Source organism: Pinus tabuliformis, chromosome 8 (genome assembly GCF_031772625.1).
Source record: "Pinus tabuliformis cultivar Carrire ecotype Pingquan chromosome 8, CPIR1, whole genome shotgun sequence".
NCBI classification, from domain to species: Eukaryota; Viridiplantae; Streptophyta; class Pinopsida; order Pinales; family Pinaceae; genus Pinus; species Pinus tabuliformis.
In genome coordinates this window covers 822,228,336-822,247,629 of record NC_142294.1, presented here as the reverse complement: position 1 = coordinate 822,247,629, position 19,294 = coordinate 822,228,336, and the positions used below count along the sequence as shown (strand labels likewise).

The 19,294-nt window shown below is 50.3% G+C and overlaps 1 pseudogene; it reads left to right on the top strand.

Moving 5' to 3' along the window:
* Window positions 1–18,978, top strand: part of LOC149238126 (uncharacterized) — a 95,106-nt pseudogene extending 76,128 nt beyond the window's left edge.
* The last annotated feature ends 316 nt before the right edge of the window (window positions 18,979–19,294 follow it).

Here is a 19,294-nt window from a genome sequence, read left to right as displayed (position 1 = left end):
TGTGCCCTTTTATAGATTCATTTGTCATTGTCTATTTGGATGATATACTAATATATAGTGCTACTTGGGAGGAGCATATTTCACATTTGTCATAGGTGCTGGAAACATTGAAGAAGCACCAACTGCTAGCAAATCTCAAGAAGTGTGAGTTTGTGAACCAGTCTTTGGTGTATCTCGGGTATGTGATCAGTGGAAGAGAGTTAAAGATATATCCTTGTAATATGGATGCCATCATGAAATGGTTGGTGCCTATTAATGTTTCTAAGGTCAATAATTTCCTTGGGGAAGCACAGTACCTGAGGAAATTCATAACCTTGTTTTCAGTTGTAGTAGCACTACTCCATGCCATAACAACAAGTAGCAAGAGTTTCCAGTGGGGAAAAGGTTAGCAAAGGGATTTTGAAGAGCTAAAGAGGAAGATCAATCAAGCACCAGTTCTGGCATTACCAAACTTGCAGTGTCCCTTTGAAATGGAAACAAATATGAGTGGGTATGGTATGGGAGTTGTCTTGATGTAGGGAGGAAGACTTGTATGCTACCATTTTGAATTTTTTATTTGGGCAGTTATTAACTACCCTACTTATGGCAAGGAACTTTATGCCATGGTGAAAGTTGTGAAGAAGTGGAAGCATTATCTTATACGAAAGGAGGCAATAATCTACACAGATCACTAGTCTCTATAGTACTTGTGGGCCCAAAGTAAGCTACAACAGACCAGGCATTACAAGTGGATAGGGTTTTTACAATAGTTCATTTTGTGATCAAGTATAAGAAGGGAAACACCACCAAGTTTCCCGACATGCTTTCAAGGCCACCCACATCGAAGATTAAAGCTTTGGGGACTCTTATGCACATGGAGCCATTCACCCATGATGCATATAGAGAGACATATTCAAAGGGTGAGGACTTCAAGGAGGTGTATTAATAGTTGTAGAGTCAAATTCATGTGCACGATGGCGACAACATCGTTGACTATCATCTCCAGGATGGATTATTGTACATGTTGGATAAGTTATGTGTTCCTAAAGGTGAATAATTGCAGTGGATCAAAGAGGCTCACACCTCCAAGGTTATGGAGCTTTAGTGTAGGGAAGACCATGGCTAACTTGCAGAGGTATATGTATTGGCCCAAGATGCAAGATCATGTAGGTAGGTTCATAAGAGGATGCATGCTTTATTGTACCAGCAAGCATAGCAACAGGAAACAGAGTCTATATCATTCCTAACTTGTACCTACTCGTCCTTGGGAAATCATTTCCATGGATTTTGTGGGAGGTTTACCAACAACCAGGAAGGGACATGACTACCTATTTGTGGTAGTTTATAGGCTTAACAAGATGTGTGTTTTGATGCCCTGTAAAAAGACCATCAACAAACAAGAAGTAGAAAACTTGTTCTTTGGACAGGTTTGGGTGCACTTTGGGATACCAAGGAGAATCATTTCAGACAGGGATACAAGATTTCTCATTGTATTTTCGACTACATTTGTGGGAGAAGATGGACACAGAGTTGAAGATATCTACAACATTCCATCCAAAAACAGATGGAAAAACAAAGTATTCAACAGGAATTTGGTACAACTTCTGAGTGAATATAACCAGAAGCATTTGAAGACCTGAGATGAAAATCTGGTATATATACAACATTCTTACAATAGAGAAATCCACACTTCTAGAGGAAATTCCCCATTTGATACTTGTTTTGGATATTTTCAACCTTCACCTTTGGATATTGCATATGGGTAGAAAGGAGGAGAGCAGGAAGATCTTACAAGAGATGCTTTGAGGGCTGAAATATTTATAGAGAAGATTAGGCAAATCCATCTACAGGTACCAGGCACACTTCACAAGTCGCATGAGATGTATAAGGCCAAGCATGATCAACACAAAATAGAGAAATCATTCAAGGTGGGAGAGATAGCATGACTACATTTGAACAAAGACAGGCTACAAGGGTTTGGTAAGAAAATTAAGGCTCTGAGGTATTGTCCCTTTGAGATACTGGAAAAGGTGGGTGATAATGCCTATCATCTGAGTTTGTCACCATATATGTGCATTTATGCCATTAGAAGAATTTAAAACTCTATGAGCCTTCCATGCTAGATCAGGAAGAGGAACAAGTCCTACCTTCTGTGGAAGATCTGGCACTAGATACTCATGCAGAGTTGACAGAAGATATAGTTTTGCAGAAGAGTTCTAGAACTACAAAATAGGGGCAACATGACCTTTGGCTTATTTGGCTTGTTCTTTGCTCTAATACTTTATCTTAATACCCTATGTTTTATGCTTTATCATAAGTTTGAAGGCTTATTTGGCTTATTCTCTACCTTATTACTCTATCATATTAACCTATGTTGTATTACTATATCAATTACCCTAATTACTCTATTTCTTATTCTCTACCCTATTACCCTATCATATTTTATTACTCTATCCATTATCCTATGGGTTATGAATTTATTATAGAGTAATGGGTTTATTTGAACTATTTTATTGTATTCTTTAAGTTTGAGGCTTATTTAACCTATTCTATACCTTATTACTCTATCTTATTACATTATGTTTTATGTTTTATCCTAAATTTGAGGGCTTATTTAGCCTATTTTCTACCTTATTACTCTATTTTATTATCCTATGTTTTATGACTCTACAATTATCCTAATTACTCTATTGTGTGTTATCTACCCTATTACTCTATCCTATTACACCTTATATTTACTCTTTCCATATCCATTATACTATGGGTTACCCTATCCTATTACACTTTATATTTTATTACTTTTTCCATATCCATTACCCTATGGATTATGAGTTTCTTTGATCTCTTTTACTTCATGCTTTATCCTATTACACCTTATATTTGATTACTCTTTCCATATCCATTACCCTATGGATTATGTGTTTATTTGATCTCTTTTACCTTATGCTTTAAGTTTGAAACTTATTTGGTCTATTCTCTATCTTATTCTATTACACCCTATATTTTATACTCTATCCATTACCTTATTCATTATAACCCTATTACACCCTATATTTACACCGAAAATGTTGCCTTTTAAAACTCTTCACCATCCACTTTTGTCTACACTTTTTTTTCCACCGTCCATTGTGAAAACAATTGTCATTACATCCACTATCCGTTTTAGAAAATGAGGGCGTTACATAGGGCATTATCGTGTGTTTCATCTTCTTCTTTATCTTGACGATTGGAGAATTATTAACATAATGAATTATTGTTGATCGTTCTTTTGCACTGATGCTCTTGGCAGCCAGTGACATAGCCTTCATGAAATACATATTCCCCCAGTCCATGGATTCTTCAGTATCACACAGTGAAGGGCCTCTTCTCATCTCCGAATTTTTCCAGGCTTCCCATAGGGAAGAACCTACATACAATTTGAAGCTTCCACTTCCTCGCCGTAACCGTTGCTCCAAGAATGCGTGAATATTCCACAACATTGGGAATTCAGGTGGAGGGAGTAGAAATCAACCACCCTGACATGTTCAATGACAGTCAGTTCTTGGCCATTCTTGGCATCGACACTTTATTTAAGGTGGAGAACAATGTAAACTTTGAAACGGGAACTGATACTGTTACCCGTTTCGTAGAGATAGCAAAAAAGTGACTTGATTTTGAAAAGGGGTGATGCAGAACGAACATGTTTTTTTTAGAGCATACTTTTTGACACTTTAATTTTTTTATGTACATTACATTTTAGAATCGTTTTAGAATGGTAGTGATTTTCATGCTGATTTAAAAAAGCGAGTATTCTGCATCACCACCTTTTTTTAAAAGACCTGTGTTTTGGCTTTAAATTTTCTAATGTATAAAATGTAAATAATTATTTTGTAAATCTGATCATTTTTGAAGTGGCCGTTTTCTTCACATTTTCTTGTTTTTTATTTTAATTTTAACTTTTTTTTAGTGAAGTTTTTATTGTTTTGCATTTTTAAATTAGGAGGTCGATATTTAGAATTTTCGATATTCTACATATTTATACATCCTTAATTAATTTTTGAATCCACATGAAATAATTGTTTCTAAAAAATAATATTTTTTAACAATGGACATAAAAATAACCATTTTTAACATAAATATAACTAAAAAATTACATGTTTTGATAATTTTTTTCTAGAATTGACATGTCAAAATCACAATTTTTATACGATAATTTTAACCAAAAACAGTTAAATAATAGCTTTTTTTATGAATTTCATGTCAAAAAATAATAATAATCACTTTTTTTTTCAAAAAATAATGATTAACTTAAAAATCAATGCGAAAATCACATATTACAAATATTGAACGTATAACAACCCTAATTGAGTGTTTATTATTCTCATAAAATGTCAAAGTCAAAACATTGCAAAGCTTGATTTACAAGCATAACTTAAATTTAATCAACAATGTCACGTAATCCAAACTCTTCGTCCTCTAGAGTTTCATCATTGTCTTCTTCCACAATATTTTCTGTTTCCTTTTGCTCACTTTCTTCTTTTAATGGGTCTTTGATATCTGCGAATCTCCCAATGTATGTCTTTCCAAAAATTCCATGTAATGGTGGTTGGCGTTCCTTTGCCTTTTTTGCCACACGTGATTCACTAAAGTCCCCTTTATTCAACCCAATTTCTTGCATTGCATCTGGAAGAAATTGAAGAACATTAATTCTTTGCTGAATGAAATTGCACTGTACTGGATCTTTTTCAATTGCAATGCAATTTCTTCCTTTTTGAAGGCAACATGCTAGCGTTGTACCTAATTATCAAGCACAAAATAAATAATGAACTAAATTAGTACAATGACATATTAATTAAAAAATAACATATTGAAATTCAATTCCATATAATAAAACTTACCTGAGCCAGAAAATAAATCCAGAACCCAATCTCCTTCATCTGACAAATGTCTATAAGATAGTTAATCAATAATTGTGGTTTTTGATAAATGTTAACTATCTCTCCTTTTGCTTTTGATTCCAGGAATCAACCAGCCACCAGCCGGGCGGGCGGCTGGTGGCTGGGTGATTCCCACCAGCCGGGCGGGCGGCTGGTGGCTGGGTGATTCCCACCAGCTGAACGGGCGGCTGGTGGCTAGTTCATTCCCAGAATCACCCAGCCACCAGCAGGGCAGGCGGCTGGTGGCTGGGGGCGGCTGGTGGCTGGGGGATTCTGGGAATCAACCAGCCACCAGCCGACCACTGGTTGATTCCGGAAATCAACAAGCCACCAGCCAGTCGGGAATCAACCAGCCACCAACCAGGCGGCCAGCTAGTCGTTGGTTGATTCCCGGAATCAACTAGCCACCAGCCGCCTGGCTGGTGGCTGGGTAATTCCGAGAATCAACCAGCCACCAGCCCGGCGGCCGGCTAGTGGTTGGTTGATTCCGGAAATCAACCAGCGACCAGCCGCCCGCCCGGCTGGTAGCTGCGTGATTCCGGGAATCAACCAGCCACCAGCCGGGCGCACAGCTGGTGGCTGGTTTATTCGGGAATCAACCAGCCACTACCACCAGCTGGCCACTCAACTGCTGGCTGGTTGAATCCCAGAATCAACTAGCCACCAGCCGGCAGCACCAGCCACCACCCGCCAGCCTGGCTGGTAGCTGGGTGATTGCAAGAATCAACCAGCCACCCGTTGGGCGACTAGCTGGTGGCTGCCGCCCAACTGGTGGTACCAGCTAACCGTCTGGATGGTGGCTGGGTGATTCCCGGAATCACGATGGTGGCTGGGTGATTCCCGGAATCACCCACCCACCAGCCGGGCTGGGAAATGACCCAGCCACCAACCGGGCGGCTGGTTGATTCTGATCAACCAGCCACCAGCTAGCCGCCCGGCTGGTGCCTGGTTGATTCCGGGAATCAACTAGCCACTAGCCGGGCGGTCGAGTGGTGGCTGGTTGATTCTCGGAATCAACCAGCCACCAGCCGTCGGCCCAGTCGGTGGGTGGTTGATTCCGGGAATAACCCAGCCACCAGCCGGGCGGGAGGCTGGCGGCTGGTTGATTCCCGGAATCAACTAGCCAATAGCCGGGCGGCCAACTGGTCACTGGTTGATTCCCGGAATCAAACAGCCACCGACCGTCCACCCAGCTTGTGGCTCCACCCAACTGGTGGCTGGTTGATTCCGGGAATCAACCAGCCAACAACTCGGTGGACAGCTGGTCGCTGGTTGATTCGGGGAATCAACCAGCCACCAGCCAGGCGGAGCCACCAGCCGGGCGGGCGGCTGGTGGCTGGGTGATTCCGGCTGGGTGATTCCCGGAATCACCCAGCCACCAGCTGGGCAGGCGGCTGGTGGCTAGTTGATTCCCGGAATCAACCAGCCACCAACCGGGTGGCCAACTAGTGGCTCCGCCCGGCTGGTAGCTGGTTGATTCCCGGAATCAACCTGCCACTAGCTGGGTGGCCAACTAGTGGCTAGTTGAATCCCAGAATCAACCAGCCACCAACCAGGCAGGTGGCTGGTGGATTGCGGCAATCAACGAGCCACCAGCTGGCCGCCCGCCTGGTGGCTGGTTGATTCCGGGAATTAACGAGCCACCAGCCGCCCCCCCGGCCGGTGGCTGGTTGATTCTGGGAATCACCCAGCCACCAGCTGGGCGGGCGGCTGGTGGCTGGTTGATTCCCAGAATCAACCAGCCACCAGCCAGGCCACCAGCCACCCTCCTAGCTGGTGGCTGGTTGATTCCCGGAATCATCTAGGCATCAGCCGGGCGGCTAGCTGGTGGCTGGTTGATTCCCGAAATCAACCAGCCACCAACCGGGCGGCTGATTGAATCCCCTGCCCGGCTGGTGGCTGGATGGTTCCGGAAATCAATGAGCCACTAGTCGGGCGGGCGGTTGGTGGCTGGTTGATTCCCGGAATCAACCAGCCACCGGCCGGGCGGCCGTCTGGTGACTGGTTGATTCCGGGAATCAACCAGCCACCAGCCGCCCGCTCAGCTGGTGGGTCTGCCCGGCAAGTGGCTGGTTGATTCCCGGAATCAACCAGCCACCAGCCGGGCGGGCGGCTGGTGGCTGGTTGATTCCCGGAATCAACCAGCCACCAGCGGGGCGGCTAGGTGGTGGCTGGTTGATTCCCGGAATTAACTTGCCACTAGCTAGGAAGCCAGCTGGTGGCTAGTTGAATCCCGGAATCAACTAACCACCAACCGGGCGATCGGTTGGTCGGTGGCTGGTTGATTTCGGGAATCAACCAACCATCAACCGGGTGGCCAGTTGGTGGCTGGTTGATTCCAGAAATAAACCAGCCACAAGCCTGGCGAGTGCTTGGTGGCTGGTTGATTCCGGGAATCAACGAGCCACCAGCCGCTCGCCCAGCCGGTGGCTGGTTGATTCCAGGAATCGTCCAGCCGGTGGCTGGGTGATTCCCGGGAATCACCCAGCCAGCAGACGGGCGGGCGGCTGGTGGCAGGTTGATTCCGGGAATCAACGAGCCACCAGCTTGCCGCCCGGCTGGTGGCTGGTTGATTACGGGAATCAACAAGCCACTAGCCACCGGCCAGGTAGGCGGCTGGTGGCTTGCCACCAGCTGCCTGCCCGGCTGGTGGCTAGGTGATTCTCGGAATCAACCAACCACCGGCTGGGCGAGCCGCTGGTGGCTCGTTAATTCCGGGAATCAACCAGCCACCGGCCGGGCGGGCGACTGGTGGCTCGTTGATTCCCGGAATCAACCAGCCACCAGCTGGGCGGCCAGTTGGTGGCTCGTTGATTCCCGGAATCAACAAGCCACCAGCCACCAGCCGTCCGCCCGGCTGGTGGCTCGGTGATTCCTGGAATCAACTAGCCACCGGTCAGCGGGCAGCTGGTGGCTGGGTGATTCCCGGAATCAACTAGCCACCGGCCGGGCGGGCGGTTGGTGGACCAGCCGGCTAGTCAGCCGTGTGGCTGGTTGATTCCCGGAATCAACCAGCAACCAGCCACCCTCCCGGCTAGTGGGTCCGCCCGGCTGGTGGCTGGTTGATTCCCAGAATCAACCAAGCACCAGCCGGGCGACCAGTTGGTGGCTGGTTGATTCCCAAAATCAACCAGCCACCAACCGGCCACCCGGTTGATGGCTGGTTGATTCCCGGAATTAACCAGCCACACACCGGTCTTCCGGTTGGTGGCTGGTTGATTCCGGGATTCAACCAGCCACTAGCTGGCCGCCCAGCTAGTGGCAGGTTGATTCCGGGAATCAACCAGCCACTAGCCGGGTGGGTGGCTGGCTGATTCCGGGAATTAACCAGTCACAGGCTGGCCGCACGGTTGGTGGCTGGTTGATTCCCGGAATCAACCAGCCACCAGCCGGGCGGGCGGCTGGTGGCTAGTTGATTCCGATAATCAACCAGGCACCAGCCGCCCGCCCATCTGTTGGCTCCACCCGGCTGGTGGCTGGTTGATTTTCGGAGTCAACCTGCCACTAGCTGGGCGGCTAGCTGGTGGTTGGTTGATTCCCGGAATCAACCTGCCACCAACCGGGCGACCGGTTGGTGGCTGGTTGATTACGGGAATCAACCAGCCACCAGCCGGGAAGAGCCACCAGCCGGGCGGGCGGCTGGTGGCTGGTTGATTCTGGGAATCCACCAGCCAAAAGATGGCCGCCCGACAGCTGGCTGGATGATTCCGGGAATCAACCAGCCACTGGTGGTTGATTCCCAGAATCAACCAGCCACCAGCCGCCCTCCCGGACGGTGGCTGGTTGATTCCCGGAATCATCCAGCCACCAGCCGGGTAGGGGAATCAATCAGCCGTCCGGTTGGTGGCTGGTTGATTCTCGGAATCAACCAGCCACCAGCTGGCCGCCCGGCTGGTGCCTGGTTGATTCTGGGAATCAACAAGCCACCAGCCGGGAGGGTGGCTGGTGGTTGGTTGATTGCAGGAATCAACCAGCCACCAGCTGGCTGGCCGGCTTGTCCACCAGCCGCCCACCCGGCCGGTGGCTGGTTGATTCCGGGAATCACCCAGCTACCAGCCGCCTGCTGGCCGGTGGCTGGTTGATTCCCGGAATCAACCAGCCACCAGCGGGGTGGGCGGATGGTGGCTCATGGCTTGTTGATTCCGGGAATCAACGAGCCACCAACTGGCCGCCCAGCTGGTGGCTGGTTCATTCCGGGAGTAAATGAGCCATCAGCCGCCCGCCCGGCCAGTGGCTAGTGGCTTGTTGATTCCCGGAATCAACCATCCACCAGCCGGGCGGCTAGCTGTTGGCTCGTTGATTCCCAGAATCAACGAGCTACCAGCTGGCCGCCAAGCTGGTGGCTAGTTGATTCCGAGAATAAACGAGACACCAGCCGCTCACCCAGCTGGTGGTTGGTTGATTCTGGGAATCACCCAGCCACCAGCCGGGCGGGCGGCTGGTGGCTAGTGGCTTGTTGACTCCGGGAATCAACGAGCCACCAACTGGCCGCCCGGTTGGTGGCTGGTTGATTCCGGGAATCAACGAGCCACCAGCCGCCCGCCCGGCCGGTAGTTGGTGGCTCGTTGATTCCCGGAATCAACCAGCCACCAGCCGGGCGGCCAGCTGGTGGATCGTTGATTCCTGGAATCACGCAGCCACTAGCCACCAGCCGCCCGCCCGGCTGGTCGCTGTGTGATTCCCGGAATCAACCAGCCATCGGCTGGGTGAGTGGTTGGTGGCTCATTGATTCCGGGAATCAACCAGCCACCAGCCGGGCAGCCAGCTAGTGGCTCGTTGATTCCTGGAATCAACCAGCCACCAGCCACCTACCCGGCCGGAAATCAACCAGCCACCCGCCCGGCCGTGAATCAACCAGCCACAACCCAGCCACCCAGTTGATGGCTGGTTGATTCCCGAAATCAACCAGGCACCAACCGATCGCCCGGTTGGTGGTTAGTTGATTCCGGGATTCAACCAGCCACCAGCTGGCTGCCCTGCTAGTGGCAGGTTGATTCCGGGAATCAACCAGCCACCAGCTGGCCGCCCCGCTGGTGGCTGGTTGATTCCCATAATCAACCTGCCATTAACCGGGCAACCAACTGGTGGTTGGTTGATTCCCAGAATCAACCTGCCATTAACCAGGCAACCAACTGGTGGTTGGTTGATTCCCAAAATCAACCAGCCTCCAACCGGACGACCAGCCGGGCAGAGCCACCAGCCGAGCGGGCGGCTAGTGGCTGGTTGATTCCGGGAATCAACCACCCATCAAACGGGCGGCCGGATAATGGCTGGTTGATTCCCGGAAGCCCGGCTGATGGCTGGTTGATTCCTGGAATCATCGAGCCACCCGCCGCCCGCCCGGCCGATGGCTGGTTGATTCCCGGAATCAACCAGCCACCAGTCGCCCGCCCGGTCGGTGGCTCATTGATTCCCGGAATCATCCAGCCACCAGCCGAGAGGGGGAATCAATCAGCCGCCCGGATGGTGGCTGGTTGGTTCCCGGAATCAACCAGAATCAACCAGCCACCAACCGGGCGGCTGATTGATTCCCCCGCCCGACTGGTGGCTGGATGATTCCGGGAATCAATGAGCCACCGGCCGGCCAGGCGGCTGGTGGTTGGTTGATTCCCGGAATCAACCAATCGCCGGTCGGGCGGGCGGCTGGTGGCTCGATGATTCCGAGAATCAACCAGTCACCAACCGAGTGGCCATCTGGTGGCTAGTTGATTCCCGGAATCAACCAGCCACCAACCTCCCGCTCGGCTGGTGGCTCTGCCCGACAGGTCGCTGGTTGATTCTCGGAATCAACCAGCCACCAACCGGCCACCCGGTTGATGGCTTGTTGATTCCCAGAATCAACCAGCCACCAACCAGTCGTCCGGTTGGAGGCTGGTTGATTCTGGGAATCAACCAGCCACCATCTGGCCGCCCCGCTGGTGGCTGGTTGATTCTGGTCGCCTGGCTAGTGGCAGGTTGATTCTGGGATTCAACCAGCCACCAGCGGGGCGGCCAGATGGTGGTTGGTTGATTCCCGGAATGAACCAGCCACCAACCGGGTGGGCGGCTGGTGGCTGGTTGATTCCCGGAATGAACCAGCCACCAACGGGGTGGGCGGCTGGTGGTTGGTTGATTCCCGGAATCAACCAGCTACCAGCGGGGCGGCCAGCTGGAGGCTGGTTGATTCCTAGAATCAACTTGCCACTAGCCGAGCAGCCAGCTGGTGGCTGGTTGAATCCCGGAATCAACCAACCACCAACCAGGCAATCGGTTAGTGGCTGGTTGATTTCGGCAATCAACCAGCCACCAACCGGGTGGCCAGTTGATGGCTGGTTGATTCCGGGAACCAGCCATCATCCGGGTGGCCGGTTGGTGGCTGGTTGATTCCGGGAATCAACCAGCCACCAACTGGGTGGGTGGCTGGTTGATTCCGGGAATCAACTAGCCACCAGCCGGATGGGTGGCTGGTTGATTCCGAGAATCAACCAGCCACCAGCCGGGTGGGTGGCTGGTGGCTGGTTGATTCTGGGAATCAAAAAGCCACCTGCTGGCCACCCTGCTGGTGGCTGGTTGATTCCAGGAATCAACGAGCCACCAGCCGCCCGCCCGGCCGGTGGCTGGTTGATTCCGGGAATCACCCAGCCACCAGCCGCCCGGCCGACTGGTGGCTGGGTGATTCCCGAAATCTACAAGCCACCGCCCGGGTGGGCGGCTGGTGGCTGGTTGATTCCCTGAATCAACCAGCCACCTGCCGGGCGGCCGGCTGGTGACTCGTTAATTCCCGGAATCAACCAGCCACCAACCGGGCGACTGATTGATTTCCCCCGCCCGGCTGGTGGCTGGATGATTCCGGAAGTCAACTAGCCACCGTCCGTGCAGGCGGCTGGTGGTTGGTGGCTGGATGATTCCGGGAATCAACCACCCACCAGCCGGGCGGCCATCTTGTGGCTGGTTGATTCCGAGAATCAACCAGCAGCCGGGTGGGCGGCTGGTGGATGGTTGATTCCGGGAATCAACCAGCCATCAACCGGTCGCGCCACCCGCCTGGTGGATGGGTTATTCCGGGAATCAACCAGCCACCAGTTGGCCGCCCGGCTTGTGGCTGGTTGATTCCGGGAATCAACTAGCGACTAGCTGCCCGCCTGGTGGCTCGTTGATTCTCGGAATCGCCCAGCCACCAGCCGGGCGGAGCCACCAACCAGGCAGGCGTCTGGTCGCTGGTTGATTCCCAGAATCACCCAGCCACCAGCCGCGCAGGCGGCTGGTGGCTGGATGATTACGGGCGGCTGGTGGCTGGGTGATTCCGGGAATCAACCAGCCACATAGCCGCCCGCCCGGCTGGTGGCTGGGTGATTCCAGGAATCAACTAGCCACCAGTCACCCGCCCGGATAGTTTCTGAGTGATTCCGGGAATCAACCAGTCACCAGCCGCCCGCCTTGCTGGTGGCTGGGTGATTCCGGGAATCACCAGCCACCAGCCAGACGGGCTGCTGGGGTGGGGTGGCCCAGAATCTCCACGCCACCAGCTGGGCGGGCGGGCGGGCCACCAGGGTGGTGCCACCTTAGGCTGCGCCACCTCGGCGGTCCACCCGCCTGCCCGGCTGGTGGCTGGTTGACTCTGGGAATCACCCACAGCCAGGCACAGGGAATCTCCCAGCCACCAACCAGGCAGGTGGGCGGGCCGCCAAGGTGGCGCGTCCTAGGCTGGTGCCACCCCGGTGGCCCGCCCGCCTGCCCTGCTGGTGGCTGGGCGATTCCGGGAATTGTCCAGCCACCAGCCGGGCGGGCTGCTGGTGGCTGGGTGATTCCCGGAATCACCCAGCCACGAGTCGGGTGGCGCGAGCAGCTGGTGCCTGGGCGATTCTCGAAATCACCCAACCACCAACCAGCCGGGCAGGCGGGGTGGCGCAATTCACCCAGCCACCAGCCGGGCAGGCGGTCGGGCCACTGGGGTGGCCCGCCCTACACTGGCGCCACCCTGGTGGCCAGCTTGCCCGCCCGCCTAGTGGCTGGGCGATTCCGGGAATCACCCAACCACTAGCTGAGCGGGCGGGCAGGCCGCCGGGGTGGCACAGCTTGGGCTGGCGCCACGCTGACGGCCCGCCTGCCCACCTGGCTGGTGGCTTGGCGATTTTGGGAATTCCGTGGCCACCAACCACTCGCCCGGCTGGTGGATGGGTGATTCCGGGAATCACCCAGCTACTGGGCGGGCGGGCCGACTGGGTGGCGCGGCCAGGGCTAGCGCTACACCGGCTGCCGGCCAGCTTGCCCGGCTGGTGGCTGGGGGATTTCGGGAATCACCCAATCACGAGTCGTGCCACCCCTGCGACCTGCCCGCCTGCCCAGCTAGTGGTTGGTCGATTCTCGGAATTACCCAGCCACCAACCGGGTGGGCAGGCTGGCCGCTGGGGTGGCTCGGCTGGGTTGGCGCCACCCCAGCGGCCCGCCCGTCCACCCGGCTGGTGGCTAGGCAATTCCTAGAATCATTTTTCTTTTGTATCTAGCATGTTATGGTTGAAAACATGTTGAATTTATACTTAGGAAAGAAAAATGATATCCTACCAAAAACATTAATGTGTTTTTTTCCTCATAAACAACTTTGTTTGGCACATAAAAATTTGGTTTTACTAGCATTTTTTAAAAATTTTGATAATTGACCCTAAAAAAAAAGTCATTGTTCCAGTATCATCACTTTTGTTTTTAAGCTATATTTTGCATGAAAATTTCGTAGTCACTGCCATTTTTAAAACATGTTCAAAATTGACCCCTAAAAAATAAAATCATCGTTCCAGTATACACACTTTTCATTTTTAGCACTGTTTTTGATGTTTTTTCGGGGTTTTTTGGCCAGAGTTCCCGTTTTGAGTTTATAGTTCCCGTTTCAAAGTTTACATTGTTGTTGGAAGAAGAACTTTCAGTTTCTTTGAAAGCGCGGTGGCAGCAAGAGCAACAGTTGGGGATGAGGAGAATGACATATCTGTTCACAGAAGAGATGATAGAGCTAATATACAGAGGGTACAATGCTCTTCACACTAGCTTGCGTCTTTCTCCCTCCATTCTTGACAACATCATTGTGTTCGTGCCAAACGATAACTCCATTTTCTTGGAGGCGGGCCAAGACTACTTCAATCTTCTCGGCTACCACGTGCTTCCCAATTGATGTGTGATCTATGTCGATCTGGCCATCTTCCCATGGCCACCACATTGAAGACGCTCATTGTAAGGTCCTTAGGCGTGAACGCAACGGGCGCCGGGCGAGTCACCATGCACGACGGGCGCGCGGCCGGGCACGCGGGCGCACAAGGTGGGCGCGGGCTGCACGACGGGCGGGTAAGGGCTGCACGACGGGCGGGCACGGAAACACAGAGGTGCGACGTTCCTGCGAGCTATGTGCGACGAAAACCTAAATGAAGTTTTACAACACTTAATGAAGTGCAATGAAACGATGGTGGGTTTATACCATGACTTGGAGTGGCTTGCGATGGGCAAGGCCGACCTATGAAAGGTGCGTTGCGGGGTGTGTTAGCCATGGTTTGGGGGTCGGCTGGAGTGCCACCACCCACAAATGGTTCCACACTAAAACGCATATAAATACACATGCGTTGGAGCTCATTTGAACAACGAAACATCTCAAGCATCTTCGCATAAGCTTAAGGAGGAGAGAAGTGCACAGTTTTGAGGAGGGTGCGCATAGCTCATGCGCAATACTTAAAGGCACAGTCTTGGTGTTGTCTTAAGCCGGTAAAGGTGTGGGCAAGGTGTGCCCAAGATTCGGTGAAAGTGCAGTTTTGGTGTAGGACTTGGCAAAGGTATTCTAGGTGGCTCGGGTGAGCACTGCCCTTTGTGCAAGAGGTGCACAAGATTGTAAAAGTCAGGGTTGCCTGTGATTGTAAAAATTGGCTAAGTATGAGACTTGGTTCGGCCAAGACATACTTGTACATTGTAAATTGATATTCTTAATATATTGTCGGGCAGACTCATATTACAGGGAGTTGCCCCTCCCTTTATACTATTGCAATTGTTGTCGTCTTTTATAGTTGCTATGGATAATGAATGAGTATGGGCTTCATTGGTATAAAGGATAATTGTATGTTTACTTAGTTGCGAAACACAAACTAAGTAATGTTAAAGTGAAAGTAGGCGTAGTCCATGAATGTTAGTATTGGTGAAAAGAAAACATTCGGTGGTGCCGCACCTTGCTACAAGCGGTTGGAAGACTACCACAAGTGTAGGGGCGTGACAGGTGGTATCAGAGCTCGGTGAAGAGCTTATCAAAGCTTCGGTTTGGAGCTATTGAGCAGGGTTGCTCGTGACAGTGAAAAGGGTACTTGCAGGTGAAGGAAGCTATTTCACACAAGTGGAACAAGGGTTGGTTCAGGTTGCATGTGACTCGGTGAAGCTGTTGGGTGGTCGAAACTAGATTGCAGAAGAAGAAGAAGCTATTGGAGATGGCAGCCGAATCTCAGGCTGGGTCTAGTCATGGACAAGATGCTACTATAGCACTTATGGAGAAGATGCTGTTGAGGATGGAGGTTATGGAAAATTCATGGGAAAAGAAGATGGACTTGCTCACTAAGGAGCAAGAGGCCAACTCGAAGATAAAGGAAGATTTTGATGAACTCCGGACACAGCATGAGTACACTGATCTTATGTGTACACAACTTGAAATAAGGGTCAAGGAGGTTGAAGAAGCAAGGGATCAGGGTCTTGCAGAGATCGTGAACTTGAAGAAATCTCTTGACGAAGCCAACAAATTTCTTGATGAAGCCAGGGATGAGATCACGGTGTTGAAGAAGGTCGTGAGGCATAACTCAGGTGGAGGAGTGCCTCATGTGAATGTCAAAGAACCGGAATATTATGATGGCACAAGGAATGCAAAGACTCTTGGCAACTTTCTATGGGACATGGAGCAATACTTGGAACGGCTGGGTCTATCTGATGAGGAGACAAAGGTCAAAGTAGCTGCTCAGTTCTTAAACAAGGATGCTAAGATGTGGTGGCGAAGGAGGATGGACCAGATTGCCAATGGCAGTGCTGCTGACATCACTTCGTGGGATGACATGAAGAATGCTTTACAGACCCATTTCAGTCCTTAGGATGAAACATGGGAAGCAAGGACGAAGATTAAGTACATAAAGCAGACCGGGAGCCTACAAGCATACCAGCGAGAGTTTGCAAGTGCAGTTCTGGAACTTCTTGACATGGCGGAGAGGGACAAGGTGTTCAACTTCATTATTGGGTTGAAGCCTTGGGCACGGAATGAAGTGAAGAGGCAAAATATTAGGACACTTGAGGAAGCTTTTGCTACTGTTGATAGGTCGGTGGAGCATTATGATGAGACTTCTGATGAGAAGAAGAAGTCCGATAAAACGAAAGAAAAGAAGAAGGATGATGCTTCGAAATCGGATGATGGTTCGAAGAAAAAGAAAGCCTTGAAGTGTTGGATATGTGCAGGAGCACACATGGTGAAGAATTATCCTTCTAAACCAAAGGTGGCTGCTATTGCACAGTCTGATGCGAGGAATGAAGATACTTCTGTGGGGATGATGCAGATACTTGGTGCTTCTACTACTACGGAGGTGGCCTCTAGGAGGGATCCTGAGAGGAACAAGTTGGAGTATGTTCGAATGAAGGTTGGAGGTGCTGATGTGCTCACTATGGTGGATAGTGGGGCTTCTCACAAATTCATGGGTGAGGATACTGCGAGAAGAATTGGGCTGAAATTTGTACCGGCAAAGGCACAAATGAAGACAGTGAATTCTCCTCCTATTGAGATTCTTGGTATAGCTGAGAGGGTGGACACTACACTTGGTGAATGGACAGGGAAGGTTGACTTCACTATAGTGTGGATTGATGACTATGAAGCTGTATTGAGGATGGAATTCATGAAACAATTTGATGCTATGATTGTTCCACATTTGAAGAAGCTCTACATTTATGATGGAAGGGAAGATGTACCCATTGGTGTTCCAACCATTGGTGTAACAAGACCTGATTGTAAATTGGGAGTGATGCAAATGGAGGATGAGAAGAGAATGAGAGACATGAGTAAGCGGTTGTCTACTATTGAGACAAAGCTTACCAAGTAGTCATTGGTCATCAAGTCACTTTCAGATAGCATCTTGGATTTGTCAAGGAGGCTAGAGTTGGTTGAGGATGATGATGATGAGGAGGAGGTATATGTGAGGCCGGATGTCCAGAGGGAAGACCGGGTTTCTTATCTACAAAGGATGGAGATTGAGGATCCTGATAGGTGGATCGAGTTGATTAGTGAGGGAGAGCCTTCAGGCTCTACTCCCTCTACATCTTCTTAGATGGATGAGAAGATGGGGCTCATTGTTAGCTGCTCATGGCAGTGACTCCTTAAACATGTTTGAGCTGGTATGACTGATGGTGCAGGGATGGCTTGGCATCAAGCATCGTGACATGTTGCAGATGAGATGGATGGAGTTTCCATGGACCTGAGCATGGATTATGGAGATAGATTCTTGATGAGTCAAGGATGTGGCAGGATGTTTTGAGGAACAATTGATGATGGCATGAGGATGTTCACTCTCATGGTTTGAGTGTGACAATTGGATTAGCTACCCAACTAGTTCAGACATGGGGTCACAAAGTGTGCAGAGATGTGTTAGCATTTTGTTGGAGTATCATGACAGAGGGTCACATGGTGACACATGATGAGGTCGGCACGAGATGTTGCAGTGGAGATTGTGGCAGAAGGGTCGATGATCATGGATCGAGATGATACCTGATGGAGGACATACCGTAGAGGTGTATACCTTGGTATGGTTATCTTGGTGGCAGTTGGTCACTAAGGTGAGACATGATGGAAATGGTGTTCTACATATGTTGCAGGGATGTTTTCCTTATGTGGAGGAGTTGACGTCATGGATAGTGATGATCTTGGTGGATGGCTACCGGGATGGTATGTTGTCGAGGACGACAACGATTTCAGGTGTAGGAGAATGTAAGGTCCTTAGGCATGAACGCGACGGGCACCGGGCGAGTCACCGTGAACGACGGGCGCGCGGGTGGACGATGGGTACGTGGGCAGGCGCGCGGGCGCATAGGCGGGCGCGGGTGCACGAGGTGGGCGCGGGCTGCACGACGGGCGGGCGAGGGCTGCACGATGGGCGGGCGCGGCGACACGGAGGTGCGACGTTCCTACGAGCTATGTGCGACGAAAGGCTTAATGAAGTTTTATGACACTTAATGAAGTGCGATGAAACGATGGTGGGTTTATACCATGACTTGGAGTGGCTTGCGATGGGCAAGGCCGACATATGAAAGGTGCGTTGAGGGGTGTGTTAGCCATGGTTTGGGGGTCGGCTGGAGTGCCACCACCCACAAATGGTTCCACACTAAAACGCATATAAATACACATGCGTTGGAGCTCATTTGGACAACGAATCATCTCAAGCATCTTCGCATAAGCTTAAGGAGGAGACAAGTGCGCAGTTTTGAGGAGGGTGCGCATAGCTCATGCACAATACTTAAAGGCGCAGTCTTGGTGTTGTCTTAAGCCAGTAAAGGTGTGGGAAAGGTGTGCCCGGGATTCAGTGAAAGTGCAGTTTTGGTGTAGGACTTGGCAAAGGTATTCTAGGTGGCTCGGGTGAGCACCGCCCTTTGTGCAAGAGGTGCACAAGATTGTAAAAGGCAGGGTTGCCTGTGATTGTAAAAATTGGCTAAGTATGAGACTTGGTTCGGCCAAGACATAATTGTACATTGTAAATTGATATTCTTAATATATTGTCGGGCAAACTCATATTACAGGGAGTTGCCCCTCCCTTTATACTATTGCAATTTTTGTCGTCTTTTATAGTTGCTATGGATAATGAATGAGTATGGGCTTCATTGGTATAAAGGATAATTGTATGTTTACTTGGTTGCGAAACACAAATAAGTAATGTTAAAGTGAAAGTAGGCATAGTCCATGAATGTTAGTATTGGTGAAAAGAAAACATTCGGTGGTGTCGCACCTTGCTACAAGCGGTTGGAAGACTACCGCAAGTGTAGGGGCGTGACACTCATGGTCGGAGATCCTTCATTGTCATTGTTGGTGACCACCAACTTATCTACTTCTTCTTTTCCAAGACACTAGGTACATTACTGTGGGGTTTGTGCGTAGTGTCATGCTATTCTGTCTAAAATTACAGATAGGGGCATTAGCACTAGCTATTAACAAGGGTTATAACCACAATGGAGGAGTGGTTATAGCCATGGTTGGCCATAACTTCGAATGAGGCACATAAATTGGCCTGATGCCCCCAAAGTTGGCACATAATTACACTTCCAAAAGCATATGGCTGCGATTAATCCACGCATAGCGGCCAGTACTCCCAGAGTTATTCCAAGCACCACAGATCTTTTGCCTCCTACAAATTTGACATGAAGCCTTGGTAAATTAACACTGTCTT